At 44.7% G+C, this 22,331-nt stretch overlaps 1 protein-coding gene across 9 annotated transcripts in view; it reads right to left on the bottom strand.

Annotated features, from left to right (window-relative positions):
- LOC146856305 (ultra-long-chain fatty acid omega-hydroxylase-like) overlaps positions 1-2,335 on the bottom strand; it is a 200,101-nt gene extending 197,766 nt beyond the window's left edge. For 4 of the 9 annotated variants that reach the window (XM_085654411.1, XM_085654404.1, XM_085654402.1 and 1 more), the window contains exon 1: positions 2,193-2,330. The gene's annotated coding sequence lies outside the window, so the exon portion shown is untranslated. Of the gene's footprint in view, positions 1-2,192 lie in introns of all 9 variants that reach the window. The other 5 variants (XM_085654407.1, XM_085654408.1, XM_085654405.1 and 2 more) reach the window with 5 other exon arrangements.
- Between the last annotated feature and the right edge of the window lie 19,996 nt (positions 2,336-22,331).

The raw sequence follows: 22,331 nt of genomic DNA, 5'->3' as shown, positions 1-22,331 counted from the left end.
TACCTGCAAAATGTAATGTATTGAACACTAATAAGTGCAGAGAGAGGAAGTAGGAAAGCAGAGAAACTCCAAAATTGTAATTTATTTTGTCAAAGAAAGTCAGACAGTTTGATTTTTTTTGCACATAAATGATCTAAACTAGTTGATAGAATTGCTAGAGCGTGAAGGGGATCTACTACTATGATCTCCAAAATAACCCTTTCTAGACTCTTCCCTTCTCTATCCCTCCTTGGATCATCCCAAAGCTCATTTTAATACTATGATCTCCCGAAAAACTCATCTAATTTCTTCCCTCATCTAAATTCTTCCCTCATCACTCCTGAGACTCATCCCAAAACTCATTTTACTACTATGATCTCCCTAATCCATTACTAGAGATTCTTCCCTCCTCCATCTCTCCTTATACTCACCCCAACCCTCATGATTCTGACATTATACTTACCCAGATCGGGGCACAGTAAAGCCATGGCATGTGCCAGTGCACCGGAGCCTTGCCAAAGACATTACCAGGGCTGGGTGGTGGTGCTGCACAGCGCATGAGAGGGCTATGCTGCTGGTAAGACATTTTGCAGGCATAACATCTGCTTGCCATGTGATAATTCCGGAGCCCGGGCTGGCATTGATCAGGGTGTATGCAGGACACAATGGTGGTATAAACCAGATCATTAACATGCATGGTGCCGGGATGGAACAACACAATGATGGGACTGGGCAGAAAACGGGGGATGGCATAAGTGCCCAGCTGGCATAATTTACTAAAATTGCAAAGGAGCTTACAGTATCACATGGGGAGGATATATTCTAGTGGTTGGCACAAGGAGCATGCAAGGCAGGTTTGGACTGACGCTGCATATGTAGTTGGAATGGTGCAGTGGACTGGCATCGCTCAGGGGCTGGCATGCCAGATAGAACTGGCACAAAAGTGTGGCCGGCCTAGCATATGGTACTGGAAAGGCATGGCACAAGCAACGTGCATGGCATGTAGGACTGACAGTGGGTCGAGATGACACACTGAGGTGGCAATGCACAGGGCTAGCATGTAATTGAACTGGCATGTTGTTTTGGCTAGCATGGCACAGGAGGTGGCAGATGGCACACTCTACAGTTGAGTAAAATTCTTCAGGAGGATGGCAAGGCGTGGTGGCATGGACCATGGACTCTAGCAAGCTTTTCTACTAAAAGCCACCTATGAAAGCGGGACTTGGGGTCATCACGTAGAAAATGACAACACCCTGTGATGGAAGAGCGAAGAGGCGAGCATGGCATGACATCGGAAGGAGGGGGGAGAACAGAGTGACAAGTAAGGGCAATGGCAGGGAGAGAACGATAGCAGGGCAGTGGGGAGTACTCAGAGGGAGCAGGGGCTGCTGTGCAGCGAGGAGCACTCAAGTCAGGCTGCGTGACAAAGGGGGCTCCATGCAGAAAGAAGGGGGCTCGGGGGCATGAGGGTACTGGCTAAGAGAACGGGAAACAGGGACGTGGGCAGTTCCGAGGTAAAGCCCAGGAACAAGCATTTACATTGCAAGCTATTGGCATGGTAAATGACAATGCCTTTTATTTATGTTTTAAAAACAAAACAAAAATAAAAGGCATTGTCATTTACAATGTCAATAGCTCAAACTCGCGTAAATGCGAGACCTGTTGCATTGCAAATACTTGTTATCTCAGGTTGTGAGGTGAGTGAGCCTGCACCTGCAGTCTGCACAAGGAGGAGGGGACAGGCTCTGGGGGCTCTGGGCTGCCTTCTCAACCCCCCTGGTAGTGACCAGGATCGCTTGCTGCGTTCCCTATGCACCGTAGTGGGGCTGTTGGTCTGACAAAATGTGCCAGGGACGTTTTGGGTTTGGAGTCCGGACCTGGGCACTTGCTGCGAGGGCCGCCAGGTACACACAGTCACGCGCAATGCCTTCTTTCAACAGCAGGTCGCGTTACCGACTACAGTTTACGCACAATTATTTTTGGGGCCGTGTTATATGGCGCAAACTCGACCCGAGGGTATTGGCACCTTTTGCATAAGCACCAGTTACGTTACACGATAAAAAAAAAATCCGGCACCGGGAGATAACGTTAATTGCCCAGAATCACAGAAGGTTGAGCGACGCCGAGACTTGGACCAGCTTTCCCAGTTCCGAAGTCGGTAGCTCTGGCCATTACACCACATCCAATAAGACAATTAAGTATACTGGCTCTACCTGCCTCGGCCTCGGCCCCGGCCCGGAACACCCACACTCAGTCTTCGGGTCACTGCAATGAGGGAAGTAAAACAAGTTGTTTCCAGGAAGCTTTACCGCCTGCTCTGTACTTGCAACTGCAGCGTCCTTGGCGCATGCCCAGTGGGTCCGTTGTCCCGGAAGGTACCAAAATACCATTTACATTTTCTCGAATGGGAATGTTATACTCACGGCTGTGATTCCTTGGAAGTTGCTTCCCTCTAGTGGACAGCAAGAGGTAATACTGACCTCTAACAGTTGTGAACAGGTTTTAGGTACTAAAACAATCACGATAAGGCGTCAAAAATAGAGCGCAATTTGTGTACCCCTCTAATTTTCACACGCAATTTAACTGATGCGCAATCTGCCTCCGATTATGAGTTTAGACTCCTATTCTGAAAAATTACACATTTAATTACATATGTTATTCCTCAAATTCCAAGGAACAGTCCCTCGGCTGTTTTGAGGCATGATTTGTAGTCCGTGTTAGGTGCAAGCAGAAAACCCGGATTAGCAGCCAGTCATAAACAGCACCCACATCTGTAGTTCTCCTGCCCCGTGGCAAGGGTCATGACGACGAGAGGGAGGAAGGGGCGGATTGGGGTTGGGTGAGAGGGGAATCTGGTATATACTCAGCCAGGGGGCCCGATCCATGACAGGATAGGTGTTCACAACAGTTACTCTGCATTTTTGCCTTGATCTCACTACTTTGAATAGCGTTTGGTTATATATTATCACATATATGGTATGTAGCAACACCTTTCACAACGTCTTCTGGATTGTTCTGATTTTAGGAGGGTTCGTGGTTGTTGTGATCTGGCTTGCTCCCTTGGGTGCTCCCTCACTGTGTGTTGTAGATAGAGGGGGGTCGGTCGGGGGGAATTATCTTCCTCTCTTGGCTCTTAGATGCACTGTTGTTTACATGGGTCCAGGCCTTCTTTTTCTCATTCCACTTGAAAAAATAGCTCTGATAAACCATTTCAGTAAGGTTTTCTATTTTCCATGCTTGGTGCATGGGTGGGGGTGGAAGGTGGGAAGAAGGGGTGTCGGTCTCTTCCCCTGGCCCCCCTTTTTTAGAATTTCTTGGAGGAAGATATTTGGGGACCTAAATGAAAATGCGTTGGCTTTGGAATGGGCTCGCCACTGGTTGGGCTTTTAATAGGTATACGTTAAGAGAGTTGCTTCCATATCCCCTGCATATGCAGTTTAGCTTTTTAGCTTCTGCCAATTCTGGGATGTTGAGTATCTTTTCAGATCCTTTCTCATCACACACTCTTGCGCTGGTTTTCTTTTAATAAGCCTTTCGTAGACTCTATTTCGGAGGTCCTCCCTGGGTCATATTATCAAGAAACGGCGTTAAAATTATCGCCGCCTTAGCGGCAGAAAACTGCCCTTGAGAATTCCCATTGAAGCCCATGTTCTGGTGTCAACATGGGCTTCTATTGGAATTCTCTGCGGCATATTATCAAGCCCATTATCGCCGCTTTAATTTTAATGCTGTGCTTGATAATATGCCCCCATGTTCTTTAGTCTGCCCTTGATGGGCCACTCGTGGACGAATGTAATGTTCCTTGCAACCTTCAAGATGGATGATGCATGTCCTTCTTTTCTGGGCAAGCTGGCCGACTCTACAGGAGTCTGTTTACATTAAACCCTTGTTTAATAACTTCCTCGTTCAAATCTGTTTACCTTATGCATATATATTTTTTGTCTGAGTTGTGTTGTGTGTCTGCTTGATACTAGACTCCTAACCTATTCTCTTTTTTTAAAGATTTTCCTTGCCTGTCGCTGGATTGAATCTGGGGCAGGAGGCAGAGTTCTGTCTCCATTCCCTTCTATCGATTGGTTAACTAGATTCTTCCTGCCTGGAGGGTTGTCTGTGACCAGTGGTTTTTTGGAGTCATTTGGACTCTGCAATGCTATGTTTTTCTCTTTTTATTCCCTATATCTGTCTTTCTCTCAACCACTTTAGTTTTCTTTTCAGGGGCTGCATTCTTCTCCTCTTGGGCCCTTTCATGTTTGGAATCTTCCTTCTATTTTTAGTTATGTATCCAACCACAAATCCTTCAACCTTTCTTTTTTGCTTTCCAAACGTCTTTAAATTAGACCTCAATTTTTCTAACCTTAGCTCTATTCAATGCTCTGCTTGGCTTAGGATGGCTTCTAGTTCTCCATCATCCTCTGAGCTTCCTTCTCAGCTGGCGTAGAAACATCCGAAGGTGTGTTGGTGGGATATGCATGGGTTTAATATCCCTTACCGAGGCTTTGTGAGGAATAATATTACTAACTGCCCCCGTAATACCTGTTTGCAATATGTATGTGTTAACTTGTGTTTCATTTATGCTTGTGCTGTATCTTTAATATTATAAATTCTCTTAGAATGTTTCTGGCATTGCAGAGCTTTGGTATCCGTTAGATGCTGCTGCTCTTGGAATTGACCAGTCCTGTCCGCTGTTGTGGGTCATTTATCTGGAAATTAATTCTCTTCTACTATTTACCAGCTGGAACTCTTTGCGGTGTTTATTTCATCTTATTTGCCCCATCGTCACACCCCCAGTACCTCCAGTGGGTAAATGAGCTAGCTTCATAAGTAGTTCCAATTTTTGTTGGCTTTCGCTCAAGGCAGTCTGGATTCTTTTCTGTAGCCTTTTTTGCGCTTAGTGCTTCAGACGATAAGCTGAGTACTCTTCTGTGGTGAATGACACAAATATCAATTCAAAAATATCATGTGACATGAATATCATGCCAAAAATATTGTCACTACCAAAATATTTCGAAACAGAATATTGAAGGTAAGAATATTGGTTTATTTTGTATGCAATATCATTTTTAAGAATAATGTCTATAAAAAAAATAATTTCATGTAATATTTTTGTAATAAATATAGTTGTTTAATTGATTTAATATATATCAGTGTATTCATTTTTTAAAGTTAATTAATATTTTATGATGTTGTAGTGGGTTGTTGGATTTGTAGGGTGAGAGGATGCAGCGTTAATTAAAGTATACAAAATGTAATTTTAATTTTAATTATTTTTTACTTTACATTAATATTACATTGATTATTAATCATGTAAATTGTTAAAAAAATATTGTGATTAGTTTGTCAATTTTAATGTATATTTTAATTTTTATTTTTTTTCATAATTTATGTTTCAGTAGCATTTTCTTGGGTATGGAGGGGATTAGAGTGGGGCGTTAATCAAATTATAATTAATGAAATTACATTGTTGATATTTATTGTAAAATAAATATTTTTTATTCATAAATATTTTAATAGTTTAATAGTTTAATTGTTATGTTTTTGTGAGTAATTTATATTTTATCAGCTAGCTGTTGGTTTTGTATGGTAATTAGGTGGGAAGTTATTGAAATGAAATTATTTTTAGAATTCATTGTTAATGTTAACTAATTAATTGATAATCAATTATGTACATTTGAAATATTTGTATATTACATAATTTATTTGTTCTATTTCAAGAAGTTATTAATGAATGCCTACATAATTGTAATAATGTTTGAAATGTCATTTTGATTTATAATTTTTTTAAATTGTATTTGCTGTATTTAAGTGATATATTAATCTAAGTATATTGTTTTATTTTTTAATATATTCCTTGGTGCTTGTGTTGCTTTGGGTTGTAGGGAGTGAAATAAATTACATTTTGCTAAATTTACATTAATTTCTTTGGGTATTTTTGAATGTATTTTGTTTTAGGTTATATAGTAACTCTTTTTATATAGTATATGGTTTAATATAGGGGGATGAAGTCCACTTGTGTCCTGAGGTCCTCAGGTCACAAGAGGACCTCATCGCCCCACCAGCAGTGCGCCAAGAGGTGCGCTTGCAAAGTGGTGTAAAAAGGGGGCATGGCCTCGGACCACCTCTCTGCAAACCAGTTGTGTGGCGCTTACTGGAGGTACCTGGTGGGATAGTTGACCCCCAGGGACCCTCAGTATTCAAGGGGAATTAATCCCCCAACTTAGAACATGCCAGGAAGCGCATTTGCAGAGTGGTGGAGAAAGGGGGGCGTGGTCTGTGTCCACCTCTCAGCAATCCCACTGTGTGGGGCTTACTGGAGGTAAGAGGTAGGCTAGTTGGCCCCTAAAGGACCCACAGCAGCGAAGAGGACTTCAATCCCCATCCAAGAGCACGCCAGGGAGCGCGTTTGCAGAGTGGTGGGCAAAGGGGGCATGGCCTGTTATGAGAACTTAGCAATCCTGCTGTTTGATACTTACTGGAGGTAATAGGAGGGGTAGTTAGCCCCCAAGGATGTCCTTAGGGGCCAAGTACCCTCTTGTTAACTCCAGTAAGTCCCACACAGTAGGATTGCTTAGACGTCTTCGGAGGCCATACCCCCTTTCTCCACCACTCTGCAAACGTGCCTCCTGGCAGACTACGGGTTGGGGGAAGAAGTCCACTTTACTCCTGAGGGACTTTGGGGGCCAAGAAGGCCTTCTGGTACCTCCTGTAAATCCTACGCCGCAGAATTCCTGAGCACTGGTCAGAGGCCCAGCACCCTTTCTCTACCACTCTGCAAACGCGACTACTACTTAAAGTTGCATGTTTCTGCAACTCTGACTTAGATGTAGTTTTAATCCCTCTGCCCTATACTAGGTCCTTACAGGGGAGGTCATGCCAATCACAGGGGTACCCCAACCCATAGTGTACCCTAGTGTATGTAGGTGTTTTCACTGTATTCTAAGTGTCTTTTAGCATTGCACTGGCTCCTGGGCTGGTTAGTCAGAGTCAGTTACCACCAGTACCAGTCAGCAAAAAGTTAGGGGCACAGAATTACTTTGCAACAAGGCCTCTTTCTGTACCTCTGTTGGTTCTTTCTGCATATCTCTTGCTTCTTTCTGCACTTTTCTTCGTCTTTCTGGACTTCTGTTGCCTCTTTCTGCATTTCATTTGCTTCTTTCTGCGCTTTTCTTCCTCTTTCTGCACATGTCCTACCTCTGTAGGCATAGTTAGAAATTGGCATTTAAAAAAACCTTTGAAATTCACTGAAAAAATCATAGGTTTCAGGGATCTTATAGTTAGAAATTAGCATTAAAAAAACCTTTGAATTTCACTGAAAAATACATAGGTTTCAGGGACGTTATAGTTAGAAATGATCCTTTAAAAAACCTTTGAAATTCACTGTAAAAACCATAGGTTTCAGGGACATTATAGTTAGAAATTATCATTTAAAATCCTTTGAAATTCACTGAAAAAACATAGATTTCAGGGACGTTATAGTTAGAAATTAGCCTTTAAAAAAACATAGAAATTCACTGAAAAACCATAGGTTTCAGAGACGTTATAGTTAGTTGGACATTTCACTCATACAAAACCAGAGAAATTCGTCCGTTATAGTTAGTTGAGCTAACTATAACACATGCACACACATCCATTCACAGCACTCATTACCAAATCTTCATACTTACACACGTACACACAAAATATTAATCACACTTACCTGTAGCTCTGTCTTGGGGGTCCTAGGAGGCTTGAGACTGCTGCCTTCCCTCATTGGCTGACCTAAGGTCTGTGCCATGATACTCTTGACATAAAATGTTTGTTATTTACATTATAAATATAGAAAAACAATCATTTTTGACACAATATTTAGGTCAATTGCAATTCTTGTTCACAACATTTTATCATACAATCTTCTCCTGTATCTTAAATACTATGATCTTTAATTGGTGCCCTCCGCTCTGGTGATAAGGTCAGTTATCACTTGGTTCTCTTCATGTTTCTGCTCAAAATCCTTAGGTATATGAGTCCCAGCGACAGGGCAAGCCCAGGAGAGGCTGTCATTCACTTTGTCCCCAAGTGTATTTTTTCTCCCCACACCCTTCTTTCATATTGCTGGTATATGGGTGATTCATGCTCCATTGTTGGAATGCTGAAGGTGTTTTCTGATCTACATTTTCCTACAGCTTCCTTGACAGATTGAAGTAGTCCTTTGATGGTGCAGTTTTAGCTCTCCTGCACACTCTCTGTTTTCTTCAGCAAGTATCCATTCATCCCTTGTGTGTGGGGAGATTCCCTTTCCACTGTCTGATTAGTTCTTGTTAGACATGTTTGAGGAAGGAGTCTCTGAGTTGGATTTGTTTGGGTGATCCTTTTGCTTTCTATATGTCTGGTCTGTCTTGTGTGTCTTCCTTCTTTGGCAATCTCTGTGTTGCTCTCTGGACTCTCTATTACTCTGTGGCTCTGGTCTTGGTTTTCTTGTCTCTGGTAACTAAAGGCAAGTGATCATTACTAAGCATGCCGATTGTATGCACAAGTAACTAACGTGTAAGTCTGTAATGCTAGTGGACCTTCGGGACCTCCTTGGATACCTTACCATAATATTATTGGAGTCGGGCATCAAGAAATAACACATTGTGCGTCTGCACTTCGTCTTTCAGTGTGGTACATAAGAATCGCCTCCAAGTAGCTTAGTTTGTCCCACAAAAGCAGGAGTAGCTCCTAAAGCGGTCTGTTCATTTCATTGTAATATTTGGAGCCCAGCATCGAAAGTTGCAAAAGTGGCAAAAGCATGATGCAAATATGTATTTTAGTTTAAGGGAGAGGACTTATTATTGGTGCCATAAAAAGCAAGGAGTTATGCAGAAATAAGAAGAATGCGCAGAAAAAACAGCAATTTGTTTCCAGAAGGCTACATGGTTTTCAAGGTTACGTTTGTAGGCACATGTGTCTTAAGAACCAGAAAGTACGATACAGCAGAAAATGCTGCAATGCACATTATGATAATGAAACACGACAATTTCATGAGACATACTGCAAACATCACTAAACAATGTTACCACAAATAAATTATGCCCTAATTACGATGTGGGTAAAATGAGCATTCGACTGACATTGTAGTGGAAACAGGCCACCCGACAAGGAGCTGGCGGTTCCTCTTCCACAATTAGGATGCAACACATTGTCGCAAAGTGTATCTTTTCTATTGAGGCTTGTGCTTTGGGCTGCAGCACCAGCCTCAATTGAAAATATACACTTTTAAAACATCCCTGCACTGTGGGGCAGGCACCATGCAGGGATTTGCAAATTGGATGTGTTAGACCTGGCACCATTGGCGTGGGTCTCCCTTCCATTTTTCGCTGTTGTCTCCTCTGTTTTTGCTGGTGATAGATGCTCTGGGCGCTGTGCCACTGCCATTCAGTGCCACAGCGCGAATGCTCCCTGTGTAAAGATGACATATGAATTGGTATATCCATGATTGGCTTATTTGGTTTACCTGTTAGTCCCTAGAAGCGTGGCCTGTGTGTGCCCAGGGCTGGTAAACCAAATGCTGCTGGTGGGCCTGCAGCGCTGGTTTGCGCCACCCACAGAAGCCGCTTGTAAAGTGTGTCTCAGACCTGCCACTGCAGTGTCTGTGTGCAGTCTAGAACTGCCATCTTGGCTGTGAAGTGCACCCACTTCCCAGGCCCTGAACCTTCCCTTGGCATCATGTAAGCCACCCCTATGGTAGGGTGCATTGTATGTGTAAGGTCGGACATGCTCTGATGTGTGTAGCATGTCCTGGTAGTGAATTACACCCATTTTCCTTTTCACTACTGTAAGGCTACCTATTCTCCATAGGCTAGAATGGGAGGTTTGGCTATTACATTCTATAGTCCTAACTGACCCACAGAACATGGTAGAAAAACGAATTTAGTATGCCTGAGCTCAGAATATTAAAATACATCTTTTAGTGAAGTTTATTTTTATATTCTGTGTTTGAAAATACCACTTTTAGAAAGTAGGTATTTTATTGCCTAAGCCTTTCAGTGTGCTCTGCTGTTATGTGTATTGGCTGTCTGATTTTGGAGGGAACGGGCAGGCTGAGTCAGACCTGGGTTAAATAGAGAGATCTGCATTGGAGTAGAGTGTATATACCTAAAGAGGTTATTAAGGATTTCCATAAAAGTGAAGATATTGGACAATGGTTTGCCGCTTATGAATTAGCTATGGTGTCCCACCGGGTCCCTGAGAAGGATTGGTGAGGGGGGTTGTGGGGACGCTTTGTGAGTGAGGGGAGGGATACCTTGTTGGACCTACCCCCAGAAAGTAGGATGGTTTATGCCCACATGAAGGAAGCTTTGATTACCCGCTATGGTTTGACCCCTGAAATGTACAGGCAGAGATTCAGAACCTGCAAGAAGCTAGAGGGTACCACGTGGGTTGAATATGTGTCTTTTTTTTGCAGAGCAATGGAGCGCTGGGTAAAAGGTAGCAAAGTAGAAACTTTTGAGCAACTGTATGATTTGATTGCATGGGAGCATTTATCTAGTAATTGTTTTCCTGAGCTATGCCAGCATCTGCCAAATTGCAAGCTAACTAACCCTAGGAAGCTTGCTGAGGAGGCGGACCGCTGGGTGAGCACCCGGGTTCGCAAGGGTCCTGTGGGAGACTTTGCCAAAAATGGGCAGGGTCCCCAGCAGAGAGGTGGGGGGGGACAGGGATAAACCAAGGGAGTTCCACAAAGGGCCCCAAAGTAATTCCCAAGGGAACCAAGCAGTGGTGTCCCAGCCTCCCCAAGATAAGACGCCTGTGCCCCCAACAGGTAGGCCTGTTCAGAGGGGGCCCCTGACTTGTTTTAAGTGTGGCCAGGTGGGCCACAGGTACTTTGATCCACAGTATCCCCAAAGGGATACCCCTGCACCACCCCGTGCACCACCCCGCCAGCTTGCTAGTGTAGCCCTGGGAGGGGAGGAGATGGGTGCCCAAGGTGGGTGGGATCCCGTAGACTTGACCCTTGTCTCACTAGGAGACTTTGAGATGGTCCCTAAGCCTGCACTGCCTGATAACACTAAAAAGTACAGGCAGTGAGTGACCATCAATGGCCATAGAGTGGAGGCTCTAAGGGACACAGGAGCCAGTGTAACGGCTGTCAGCTCCCGGTTGGTGTCCAAAGAGCAGGTTGTTCCCCATGCATTCTACCCAGTAGTGTGTGCAGACAACTCAGAGAGCCAATGTGAGGTGGCTCAGGTTCCCTTTGAGTGGGGGGGGGGGTCTCAGGAGCCATGCCTGTAGAATGTCTGTTGGGCAATGATTTAGAGAACTCCCCGTGGGTTACGGTGGAGAGGAGGTCTCACTTGGAGATGATTGGTCTGCCTGAGTGGGCGTGTGCTACCACTCGGTCCATGGCAGCCAAGGAGGGTGTTGAGAAAGACCTGGAGCCTGAAAGTATGGCCCAGGTCCCTGCCTCAGAGAGAAGGGGCAGGGGGCGTGGGAAACCGTCCCCCTTGGTTCCCACAGCCCAGGAGGGAGCAGACCCTGAGGGGGATGCCCTGGAGCCTACCGGGGAGCAGAGTGCCAACCAGTGGGACCTGCCTGAGCTGACCCATTGGCAGCAGGAAGGAGGGACCACCAGGGAGGAGTTTTGTGAGCAGCAGAGAGTATGCCCTTCTCTTGAGGGTATGCGGCAACAGGCTGCAGCCCAGGCAGCAGGTGACATGTCTGGGTCACATCTGATTTATTGGGAGAACAGTCTCCTGTATAGCGAGCCTAAGGCTGCTGAGCCGGGGTCAGCCCGTGTGCTGGTGGTACCTGAGTGCTTCAGAGCCTTCCTACTGGGGTTGGCTCATGACATTCCATTGGCAGGACATCTGGGGCGGACCAAGACCTTTGAGAGACTGGTCACCCACTTTTATTGGCCCCAGATGCGCAAGAGCTCAGATACTTATTGCAGAACCTGTGAGACTTGCCAGGCAAGTGGGAAGAGTGGGGGGAAGATCAAGGCCCCACTCCAGCCCTTTCCAGTTGTTAGTACCCCATTCGAGCGAGTGGGCATTGACATTGTGGGGCCTCTGGACCCAAGACAGCCATGGGCAACAGGTACATCCTGGTCTTGGTGGGCCATGCCACCCGGTACCCTGAGGCCATCCCGCTCAGGACAGTGACGGCCCACGTGGTGGGACGTGCACTGATGGGGATCTTCTCCCATGTGGGGTTCCCCAGAGAGGTGGTGAGTGACAGGGGGACCAACTTCATCTCCCAGTATATGAAGTCTCTGTGGAAGGAGTGTGGGGTAACTTATAAGTTCACCACTCCTTACCACCCCCAAGGTAATGGTCTGGTTTATTTTTATATTCTGTGTTTGAAAATACCACTTTTAGAAAGTAGGTATTTTCTTGCCTAAGCCTTCCAGTGTGCTCTGCTGTTATGTGCATTGGCTGTCTGGTTTGGGAGGGACAGGGCAGGCTGAGTCAGACCTGGGTTGACTAGAGAGATCTGCATTGGAGTATGGGGAGGGATATCTCCTGGACCTGAATAGGGATGTGCCTGGCAAGGTGAATGCTGGCTCCACCTCCCACTGTTCGTCTGATGGCAGAGCCCCTCTTTCTGAAAGGAAGGATGCAGCCTGGTAAACAAAGTGCTCCAGGACTGGGCAGAACTGGTTCTGGCTGGGTTCAGTGACTTGTAGCTTCTGAGAACAAAGACTTTTGGGGTATAAATATCTGTGCCCAAACCCCTACAATTTGTATTGCTCCTGGGCAACAAGAAGAACCTCTGTCCGTGTAACTGAAGGATTCTGCAGGAGAAGGACAGTCCTTGTGCTTGTGTGCTGTTTCTTGGACTGGCCTGCAGTGGTTACTACTGGACTTGGAAGAAGAGGAAAAGGACTTTGAAGGAACTTTTGTTTTTGCTACAGCAATCACCCAAGGGCTAGAAGAGAGCTAGCCTCCTGCTGGAGTCTCAGGCACATCAGATTCCACCACCAGCCTCCTATTTCCTCCCAACGAGGATTTTCTATCTGCAGGTGAGGCTCCGGTGAGGTCCAGGGCCTCTAGTTCTACAGTGGAGAAGAGAGTGCTAAAAATCGCCGCTAACGCCCGTTAGCGAGCCGCTGCAACTGAAGAGCGTAAGAAAAATCGTCGCGCTGCTGCCGCCGAGTGCTCACTACCGGAGATCATCGCATCACCTGTCTGCGGGCTGCCAAATGCTCGCTAACCCGAAGATTATCGCATTACATGTTTGCGGGCCTGAAAACGCTCGCTAACCAAAGATTATCGCATCACCTGCCAGCGGGCTGCCAAATGCTCGCTAGCCCGAAGATTATCGCATTGCATGTTTGCGGGCCTGAAAGCGCTCACTAAACAAAGATCATCGCATCGAGTTCATCGCTTCACTATATCGCAGAGCGGATGCTGAGCGTTCGCCATTTTCATCGCATCACACCAGGATCGTCGCTCCCTCGCGGAGCGCCGTTTTCTTTCATCGCAACAAGATCGCACACGCAACAGGCTCGGCGCATCACCCTCCCTTCGCGACAAGGATTTTATCCTTAGCGACATTTTTGTTGCTTTGCTACAGAATCCAGGTATCTTCTGAGTAAAAGGGTCACAGAGACCACTGCCTTGAACTGAACTTCTCTTTGCACACCTTGAACTATTTGTGCAGCATTTTAAGAGTAACCCTATTTTCTAGTATTGTGAATTTGTACTGTTATTGGTCCTGTGTTAAGTCTATATATAAAGATTCTTATTTTTTATAACTCCTTGTGTAGTGTCCCTTTGTAGTGTTCTTTACTGTATTACTGTGTATGGTCATAAATGCTTCACACACTGCCTCTGAGATAAGCCTAGCTGCTCGTGCTACGTTACCACACGGTTGAGCAGGGGTTATCAAAGGGTGTAGTCTGCTTACTCTGATTTAGGAAGAAGGGTCCCTATTTGGACAGTGGCCAGCCATTGCCAACTAGAGACCCCCATTTCTAACAGGATGCTTCTATGCTGTGGGATGTTGGCGCCACTTAAGTAAGCGTAATTAGAAACTCCTCTTCTTAGAGCGGTGCAGTAGATGAGGGAAAGCACCCTGAGCCCTCCAGGTGGACCACAAGAGATCACACTTATAATCTATACACTAGACTAGGCACACGCTATGCATATATTTATTTGCAATTAATATTAATTCATATGTCAGTACACAATATTAAGGACATGATATCTTGAGCTCTTTAAATCAATATAGTCTTTTTTTGTGATGTTCTTGTTTTCTTTAATATTTTGGATATTGTTTCATCGTGGAGAATAATCCCACTTGACTTCTTCAGGGCTGTCTGCAAAATAAACGACTCTTGTGCGTTCCCCCTGCCAGTTCTACTTCTGTCCCGGCTGATAAGTAGTACTTTCATATGATCCGGGTCATACGGGTGCTCGCGAAGACAGAAAGGGATCAGAGCGTACTCGCTAAGAGTCTGATAATCGCGGAACCTACTGGATCTGAAATCTGACTATTAAGAGGGAATCACTGAAAAATAAGAAAGCATCTCGACATGGAGACACTAAGTGGAGATTTATCAACTCATCGAGGTCAATAACATTGACATGAGGGAGAGAGAACTACTTATCAGCCGGGACGGAAGTAGAACCGGCAGGGAGAACGTACAAGAGTCGTTTATTTTGCGGACAGCCCTGAAGAAGTCAAGTGGGATTATTCCCCATGGCAAAACACGTGTTGGCTGGGCAAAATCCAGAATATTAAAGAAAACAAGAACATCACAAAAAAATGGCTATATTGATTTAAAGAGCTCAAGATATCATGTCCTTAATATTGTGTACTGACATATGAATGTATATTAATTGCAAATAGATATATACATAGCATGTGCGTAGTCTAGTGTATACACCATGCAGGGATGTTTAGGAGGGCACCAGGCCTCACAGTGGAGGCCGGGGGAGGGGACCTTGGCCCTGCCAGGGGCCCCCAATGTCCCATTATGACAACCTTTCTATGTCAGAAAGGCCAAATTGGAAAGGATATGGGAAACTGACATCATAATCCCGACAGCGGTGCCTGAGCAGTCACTGCCGCAATTTGGGGACTATCAGTCCTTCCGAGCCTGTCAAAGCGCAACAGAATCCCCCCACGGGTTTCCCTCTGACCGCCGGTATTGTAATACGGCGGTCGAAGGGAAACCATGAATGTCGGGTGGAAAGCCTCCGATTAGCTGTTGGATGGCTTTCTACCCGACATCATAATTTGGCCCTTTGTGGTTAGTATAAATAACAAACGAGGGCTCAGATTCTCAAACAAATCACGGAATGCAGTGTAGCAGCCACAAATGCTGCATTGTGTGACAGGGACAGAGCAGGAGAGTGCCATAGCTACAAAGTTATGGCTCTCTCCTCCCCTCTCCCTAGCGCAGGTGCTAATTTTAGTCACACACCTTAGCGCCATGGTGCTAGGGTATGTGCCCGAGTCTACCATAGGTTTTGTAGCTGGAGGGCACCCTTCCAGTAAAAAATACTATGCTTAGGCACACTTGACAACTTTTCTACCCTGTATGTCTGCTACACAGTGCAGCATGCATGCAAAGTCGGAAAAGAAAGGAAAAATAAACAAGCATTTACAATGCAATGGTCTCGGCAATATTATAGGTGGAGCTATTGGTATTGTTCATTATTTTTTATCATTTTTGTATCCCTAAATAAATGGCATTATCATTTCTATTGGCATTAGCTTTTTTTTTGCATATGTGATACCTATTGCATTAGCAGAGAGAGAGTGAGGTAGTGAGATAGAGAGTGATTGAGAGAGAGTGAAGTTGTGAGGTTGTGAGCTAGAGAGTGAGGTAGTGATGTTTTGAGAGAGAGAAGTTGTGAGATAGTGAGGTAGTGAGATAGAGTGGAGTAGTGAGGTAGAGAGAGTTATGTAGTGAGAGAGAGTGAGGTAGTGAAACAGTGATGTGAAATTGCTACAAATTAGTAACTTGTTACACCCGATCCTCTTAGTTCAATATTTCAGAGCAGAAGAAAAACAAAAGCAAGGTAACAGGCAACCCCGTTCAACAGTAGACAAAGAGCCAATTAGTCACCTGATGTCTTCTATTCTAACTAAGTAGAACTTTCTAACTCTGACTTTCACGCTGTAAAATCTCTTTTGCCAAGAGGACATAGGGTAAAGACAATGAACTACACATTTTCGCCACAGTGTTTATCTAAGTACCAACTGAGGTAAAGTAAATTCCACAAGAAACAGCTAAGACTATTTCCTTCTAAACTGTGATATGAAGTGCGCTTTAGTAGCCCAGTAAACACTTGTCTCGGGGGGTGGGGGGGGGGGGGCGTTGCCAAGATGGCAGCAGGGTAGGGCGCCTTTCACCGTCTCTCCTGCCTGCCATCGGCCTTCTACAGCAGCGCAGCATTGACCGGAATCCCGAGAAGTCTGTCACAAGCTGCGAGTGGCACGGGGACCAGGAGCGGGACCCCCGAGTGAAGAGTGGGAGTACGCAGATGCCGGCGGCTTGGACGAGCCCCGCAGTGGGGCCTATGATACACAGCTGGGCTGCAGAGGACCGCGCAGCGGCGAAGATAATAGCAGAAGCCGGCAGCGGCGTGAAGTGCTGCTGAAGAGAGCTAGTGGATGCTGTGGTGAGGGGCAGGCGAAGCTGGCTAGTGGTGACCTAGGGTTGAGGGGGACCTTGGCTGACCGCCCTTCATTAACGCCCGAGAACGGCCCTACCAACAACGGCTGCAGGATATCTCGGAGAGTGGGAAGCCCAAGACAGTTGGCACTCTGGGGTTTATACTCACTCACACAACGGAAAACAGGCAGGGATTTGTAGGAGAGCTCCATACAATTTAGCTATAACTTCAGGCTCGACATGAGGCTGCATCCAATAACAAACACCTACCTGGTTACTCCTAAAGCAGGTCAAGCCACTTAAAGTTTTGTACGCTCAACATGAGAGGACTTAATAAACCGGTAAAACGCAGGTGCTACTGTCCTAGCTAGGGGGAGAGGACGCCATGAACACTCGGCGGTTTCAGATTCGGGGGCGTGTTTCTTTTTCTCTCCTCTTGCCATTGGCTGGAGGAGAGAAAAACATGCCTAAAAAAGGGCGTGGCTAAAAAGTGGAAAGAACAGCATGGAACACGCCCCCGAATCTGAAAAAGACGGAGCCTATTTTGAGGGACGACTCTCTCCTCCAATGGCTGGCCTCCGTTTAGGAAGCCTGCCAATGGAGGAGAGGCAAAAAGAGAGGCGGGCTAAAGAGCCACTCTCAGAAACATTAAATCTCCAACTTCCGGTTCTGCCTTCGGCAGACCGGACGGTCCTCGACCTAAAAAGTCTCCTTTGAACATCTCCTTTCAGATTGCGCTACCTTTTGGCGCTAAACCCTGTCTACTATTGTTTGTGGATAGGGTTTTGCATCGAAAGGCATTGGTGGTTTCATGGGAACGCGCATGTCCCACCCATGTAACCCCCCTCCACCCCTCCTTGGTCCTAAGTAACGCAAATCAGTGCTTCATGCTGCTTTGCGTTACTTGTGGGGTATATTTCAACACAAAACAAGTTTTGCACTGGAAAATGAATTCGGAAACAAACATTTTGTGCTGCTCAGCATCACTTTTGTGATGCTAACCCAGAGCAAAATGTTTGAGAATCTCCCCCACCGTGTAAAAAGTTCAAATGTGTTGTCCTAATTTAGTGTTATTATAACCTGGTGCAGCCAGGTTTTCTTTCCTTACCAGATGTGCTTACCTCTCAGGCTATGGTAAAGTATAGGGACTATTAAAAAAGTGTATTAAACTTTTTTTTAAAATTTATGTCTATCAACATTGATTAAATTTTTTCCTCCGGTTTTTAGAAAAAAACACAGAAAGGAAAATGTTAATATATATTTATATGCATATAAAATTGCAAAATGTTATATAGAATTAATTTAAATGACTTTGATTATGTTTTTAATTGAATTCACATTTTTTTTAATAAGAGGATATATATTTTTTTTTTAATAAGAAGTTATTTAAAGATTTCACCATAAAATAATATTTGTATTCATATGTCACTTTTAATATATAATTATATATATATACATATTTAAAAAGTTAAAGTTCATTATTCTCCATTATTTTCTATGGAAGGGCGGTGCAGCAGCAGTGGTGGGCCATGTGTTGTGCTGGGCTCAGAGCTTTCAGCTGGAGTACACTTACTGCTAAGTAATAAACTTACCAGTGTGAGGCTCTGCCAATAGAAAATATAGGAGAGTGCAGGCGGAGATGCCCACCTGTAGGTTTGTGAATTGCATTTTGTACTAAGTAAGAAGTACAACTGTAGTCCCACTTTATGTACTACAAAATGCAATTCATGAATCAGGATCATAGAGAAGAAATATTCGCCCCAAATGCCACTGTATGGAGAGCAGTGAAGGAGAAAATGTCTTCCTTTCTACTCCCCTATGATAGACTGTTGGAAGATCCAGGCCTCTCTTTGTTTCTCGCTCAATCTGTGTTGACCAGTTTCCATTAAAAGTCTTTGGCCATTCAAGCTGCACTCGGTGAACACTTACATGAAGGAACTGCAACCCATTTAATGTGAAGTTGAAAATTAACTCACTGTCATGTAATGTGCTCAACATTTTTCTCACCATGGCTTTTAGACCACAGCAAGATGTAATTTGAGTTTTGTAGATATATATGAGCGAATGAGACATACCAGCCGCAGACTGGTTTGAGTTTTAAAGTTTCTGCCAATTCTGCTGCATAAGCCAGTTTTCCACAGCGAAATAAATAGAATTACATGAAAAAACATAACTTCCTGAGGAGAAACATTTGGTGACAAAGCGTAAGCCAAAAATCAGAGAAAATATCTCGCTGATACTCCAACTGACTGAAGACTGAAAAACATGCAGTATTTCTCGCTCAATTCTCTGGCCGACTGGCGCCATCTTTTCTGCAAGCGGCCCTGTCTGAACCTTTACCGGAGCAAAGGACCAATGAAGGTAGAGCTTTCAGTTTATGTGGCTGTTGAGAACATTATAATAATATCTCCCGAAAATGGTGTTACCTGGCTCTTCCAGGGGAAGCGCAAATGAATTATGCAACCAGGGGGACATTTTAAGGATTATGGGGGCCCTAATGGGGCTATCTTTTTAATATTCTACAGAGAATGGGGTTTCCTCTACCCTTCATAACCTGGATAAGATTGTGTCCCACGGCACGCATACGTGTTGAGGGCGTTATATCGGGCCCCATACAAATAGGCAGGAGTACTTGACAGGGTTAGAGCCACTGGCCTGCATTATTAGACAGCGGCATGGAGCGGCGGTGCTGCGATTTGTCCACCGTCCCGTAAGCATCTCGCTATATGCAGATGATATGTTGTTATTTATCAGAGAACCGCATGTCTATATGGCACGAGTGCTATGGGAATACATAAATTTCGGACGACTTTCAGGCCTTACTATAAACTGGTCCAATTCGGTGGTGGTATCACTAACTGAGGCCTCTAATATGGACTATGGACCCCGTAAAATACCTTGGGGTGTGGGTACATCACGATCCAGAAATAGTTGTTCGGGAAAACTACGGCACGGCTTGTGCAAAGTTGGAACAGTAGGTAGACAGGTGGATACATCTGCCGCTATCATTGGCAGACCGCATGGCACTTATTAAAATGGTTGTGCTGCCCAAATTTCTTTATTTCTTTAGCAATATCCCTATACAACTGCCTACAGTACTGTTCAAAACAATAAGATCGCTGTTGATAAAGTTGATATGGGGTGGTCGGCAGGCTCGAGTAAGCTTGACGACCCTTACGCTAGACTACAGCAAAGGGGGCTTTAGTGTGCCAGACATATGTTTATATTATCTTTGTGCCCAAGCCCAATATGCCCACTACTGGTATAATACTCATGGCTTCATCCTGCACATAGCAGTGGAGGATGGTGACGCACACCCCATCCCCCTGGGCTCTATTCTAACCCATTCACATAGGGGCATGCCCAAATTCAAAATTAATTCCAATGACGTCATGATTGCTGCCTGGCAAGCACTGGGTCGTAGAGTGGCGAAATTGCCATTATACTCTCCACTTCTGCCTTTGACTTATCATGCAGGTGCTTCAGTTACACACGAAAAGGGCGTAATGCGTAGCTTGACATCAGCAGAGATCGATAAAATGCAAGACATCTTAATGGCACTTTTTTAACTAATGAAGACCACAGCTATGTGCAAAACCAGACGCCACTATTCATTTTCACTATGCATAGGTTGAAGAAGCCGCTACAGGCACACTACCCCACATTTCCAGTCGAACCTCCAACGCTGCAATCCTTGCATACCCTACTTATCAGCCCCACGAGACACAAAATGGTGGCCAAATTATATAGGGCTGCCAGGGAGGAAACACGGTTGCCACCTAACAAGAGCATGGAACAGTTATATGCGAAGTTCGATCCACAGATAACACAGAAGGACTGGGAGCATTGCTGCCAGCTAACTAGCGCACTCCCATCCAATGGAAATCTACGCATAATACATTGTAAGTACTTGCACCAGATCTACCACACAAGCTATTTAAATATGGTCTTAGAGATTATGAGAAATGCAAAAGGTGTGGTGACACAGGAGCAGACTTCTGGCATCTGGCTTGGGAGTGTGGGAAGGTGGCAGCGTTCTGGACAGATGTCATAGATATACTGCAAAAAATGACTCATGCTGAATTACATTGCACTCCTCAGGTGTGCCTGCTAACCTCGGTGCCATTCCTAAAGGGGAACATGGGTTGGCTGGTAAGGATAGCGTTATTGTTAGCCAAACGTCGAGTGGCAATGGCCTGGGAGAGCAGAATTAGCTCCGCTGCTGGATAAACGGCATGGTGTAATGTCGCGAAACCCTGACTTTGTATGCGGAGGAGTTGCCCGCTGTTTCTAGACCCAGGGACATTTGGGACCCACTGCTGCAGTACCTGCGATTACAGGACCACGACACATCATCTAACCCTGAAGTATGAAACAGATGTATAAGACTGCCTTCTCTTTACTAATGTACTGCACTCCACGCAGGAAACCTCTGCGAGCATATGTACTGATGCACAGGGGTTGCCAGGGGTTGTTTATATTGTGATATAGACTCAAATGCTATATGATGCAGTGTATGTAACATGCTCAAGTTAGAATAAAAACTTTGGGCAAAAAAAAGGATTATGGGGGCCCTGGGCTAAAGGCATTTTGGGGGTCCCTGTTCTGAAGTGCTCTAAATTTATGATCCAGTTTCAGTTAATTCATAAGGTCTATGACCGGGCCACTGACAGTGCACAGGCGCACTGGTTTAAATTATAAATGTGTTTATATCTATTATTCAGGGATAGTGATGTGTGTTTTAAATATTGTAACACAGAAGCATCTCACTATTATTACTGGAAATAATTTCTGCCACAACCACCCACCCACCCATTTCTCAAATGTGTGGTCCTGTTTTTATCGAAAAGAAACTGTTTTATGGATGTTGCATGAAACATAAACACTACACTTGTCTGCTAAATTACTGCAATAGACTTTCACACATCACCCACATTAAAAGTAAATAAAAGGAAAACGCAATTTTAAACAATCTGTTTAAGAATTATACACGGTCATCAGGGCAAGAATCTCTCCAGAACAGAGCTGACTCTATCGAGGGGCCCCTGAAAGGCTGGGGCCCTGGGCCAGAGCCCACTTTGCCCATGCCTTAAAACGTCTCTGAAAATTGTCTTATACTTATTGGTACACCGATTTCCATGTTCTTTTATTAAATTGACCTACAAGAACCGTGCGGGATACATTTTATTCTAGTAATGGCACTGGCGACAGATTCCTAAGAAGTTAAAATTGTTGATGTTTATAGAGAAACTTTTAAAAGTCTTGGCTAGAGATGTCGAGCCTAGTGAGATTTATGACTTGGATGGTAACACTGGATATTTGTTTTTGTGTAACTGTGGACACTTTAAGAGCACTTTGAGCTCTAAAGTAAATGGGGGCATAATATCAAGACAGGTGATAAAATTATCGCCGTTTTAGCGGCAGAAAACTGCCGCTAAAACGGCGATAATGGGCTTGATAATATGCTCTATGGAATTCCAATTGTAGCCCATGTTAGATGTGAAGGACAGCTAACCTGAGCTTCAATTGGAATTCCATAGAGCATATTATCAAGCCCATTATCGCCGCTTTAGCGGCATTTTTCTGCCGCTAAAGCGGCGATAATTTTAATGTCGTGGTTGATAATGTGCCCCTTAGTAATCTGTTGTCAATGCGAAAAGATGGCACTTGCACAGTTTTCGATTGTGCCTGTAGGGATGCATTTCCGAAATAATCCATCCTTTACAGTCTCACTTTGCGCAAAGAGCATACAACAGTGTCATAATATAGC

This window comes from Triturus cristatus, chromosome 4_1 (genome assembly GCF_964204655.1).
Source record: "Triturus cristatus chromosome 4_1, aTriCri1.1, whole genome shotgun sequence".
Lineage (NCBI taxonomy): Eukaryota > Metazoa > Chordata > Amphibia > Caudata > Salamandridae > Triturus > Triturus cristatus.
The sequence above is the reverse complement of the archived record's forward strand: the minus strand, read 5'-3'. Positions and strand labels throughout refer to the sequence as shown.